Raw genomic sequence first — 2953 nt, forward strand, 5'->3', positions numbered from 1 at the left:
TGCATTTACCAGCAAAGAAAAGGGTCTTGTCACTGAGATGAAAAGACCCCGTCCTTAGCCAGGTACAGTCACACATACCTGTAGTTCCAGGTACTTACAAGACTGACCCATGCAGACAGTTTGAGCCCAGGAAGCTCAAAACTAGCTTGAGCAATTCCTTGAAGCTTCATCTCAAACAACAATAAAACAAAAATGAAGATGAAAACCAAGAAAACAACCCAAGTGAGATAGCAAAGAGGGACTGGACAATGATACCCTGAAGCCACCTCCTGCCTCCTTTGGAACCTAGTGAATCCCAATAGACCTGCTCACTGCTCTGACAATTTCAAACATGCCATGGAGATAGATAATATTTGTGGTAGTCCACAGAAGTTTTGGATCAGGACAGATTTATTAAAGATGAAATCAATACGACATACTCATGAATACAGAGCAAAACAGCACCACTACTTCGTTTGCCAGGGAGAGATGGGGAAATTCCCGACAAGGTGACTAAGCCATGGCATCAGGAAGCCTTCCACAGTCCCAAAAGTGTCATATGACACTCCTCCTCCGATTCTTAAAGGGTTCTGTATCTTAGAGAAAACCATGCCCATCGGGCCAACCTGCTCCATTCCATTGGTCATTAGAATAAATGGCAGAATTCCCACAACATTTCCCCCTTTTTGTCTAAAATGAAAAGGAAGGTTCATAATAAAAACTGTATACAATTAGAACAATTATCAAGTATTGTCCAGAGAAAGGAAAAAGTAATAATCTTAACAAGGAATGAAACTACATACAACAAGAACAACTATCAAGAAAGAAATACATCTTAGACATCCAGACCATAAGTAATAGGCAATTTTTTTAATAGAGATTACTCCAATAGTTGTCCTTTCTTGAAGAATCTGAGTTTTGTACCTAATCTGTCCATAGTTAAGATCCAGGAGGACTGTAATTGTAATTGTATCTATCTAATATTCCTTTGAAAAGGGGGGGGAAATGATGTAGATTATGCAGATTATGTAGATTAAGCTGATTGGCTGGTAGCCAGGCAGGAGGTATGGGTGGGACAATGAAAATAAGGAAGGAAAGAGAGCAGTGGAGTCAGGCAGATGCCAGCCAGCTACTGAGGAAGCAAGATGTAGAGAAAATAAGGTAACAAGCCACAAACCACGTGGCAAAACATAGATAAGAAATATGGGCTAATTTAAATGTAAGAGCTAACTAGTAATAAGCCTGAGCCATCAGCCAAACATTTATAATTAATATAAGCCTCTGAGTGATTTTTTGAGAAGCAGCTGCTTGGTATTTGGGAGTTGCTGGTGGGACAGAAACTTCCACCTTACACACACACACACATACACACACACACACACATATATATATATATATATATATATATATATATATATGTATATACATATATTTTGTTTAATTGAGATAGAGTCTCACACCATAGATCAGGCTGTCCTTGAACTCACAATAATCACCTGAGAGCTTGGATACAGGTATGAACCAGCACACAGAGACATACATTTTTAATTAATTTTTTTAAAAATTTTGTACAACGTATTTAGATCATATTCACTTCCAGATCTGCCTCTGACCCTCTCTATCCAACTCTGTATCTCCCTCCTTAAAAAAAAAAACTCATCAACTCCAATTTGTGCTGTCCATATACTCTTAGGGGTGCGACCCTCCCCACTGGAGCATGACCTCCCAAGGGCCACAGCTTTAAAGAAAATGACTCTCTCACAGCAGCTATCAATTGCCAATCGCTCCTCAACAGGGGTGAGACTTGTGCCCGCCTCCCCTCTCTGTGTTGGAATTCTGTCTGGCTTGAGTTTGTGGTAGTCTGGTGCATGCTGCCATGTGAGTGCACATGTGGAACTGCCCTGCTATGTCTGGAAAACCCTGCTTCCTCATAATCCCCCTGTCTCTACCTCTCCTGCCTCTCCACCCCTCTTCCGCAGTGATCTCCGAGCCTTGGGAGGAGTGAGTGTGAGGTAGTTTTTAAAGAAAAGATTTTTTTTATCATCCATTTTCCTCAAGAAGAACAGTCTCGTTCTGCCTTACAAAGGAAATGCTGACCCATGGTACAGCATAGGTGACCCGTATGCTAAATTAACCAGTTCCAAAGAACAAATATCACGTGATTCCATTTATGGAAGGAACTTAGTTAATTCATAGTTACAGAAAGTAGAAAGGTCACTGCCAACAGCTGGGGAAAGGGAATGGCTAGCATTTCTTTCTTCCTTTCTTTCTTTCTTTCTTTCTTTCTTTCTTTCTTTCTTTCTTTCTTTCTTTCTTTCTTTCTTTCTTTCTTTCTTTCTTTTTTGGTTTTTCCGAGACAGGATTTCTCTGTGTAGTTTTGGTGCCTGTCCTGGATCTCGCTCTGTAGACCAGGCTGGCCTCGAACTCACAGAGATCCACCTGGCTCTGCTTTTCTTAATTTTAATGTTTATATTTTATTTTGTGTGAATGTTTTGCTCACACACACACACACATATATACACATATGCACTACATGTGTGCCTGGTGCCCACACAGGTCAGGAAAGGTCACTGGATCCCATGAAACTAGAGTTAAGAATGGTTGTGAAATGCCACGTGGGTGCTGGGAACTGAACCCTTGTCCTCTGAAAGGGCAACCAGAGCTCTTAACCGTGAAGCTACCACTCCAGGCCCTGGGAGCCGTTTTTGTTTTTTTGTTTTTTTTTTTTTGTTTTGTTTTGTTTTGTTTTGTTTTTTTTTGGTTTTTCGAGACAGTGTTTCTCTGTGTAGCTTTGCGCCTTTCCTGGAACTCACTTTGGAGACCAGGCTGGCCTCGAACTCACAGAGATCCACCTGCCTCTGCCTCCCGAGTGCTGGGATTAAAGGCGTGCGCCACCACCGCCCGGCTTCCTGGGAGCCGTTTCTAATGAGCACAAAGTTTCGGCTGGAGCAGACGAAAACGTTTCTGAAGATAG

This window comes from Peromyscus eremicus, chromosome 6 (genome assembly GCF_949786415.1).
Source record: "Peromyscus eremicus chromosome 6, PerEre_H2_v1, whole genome shotgun sequence".
Taxonomy (NCBI): Eukaryota; Metazoa; Chordata; class Mammalia; order Rodentia; family Cricetidae; genus Peromyscus; species Peromyscus eremicus.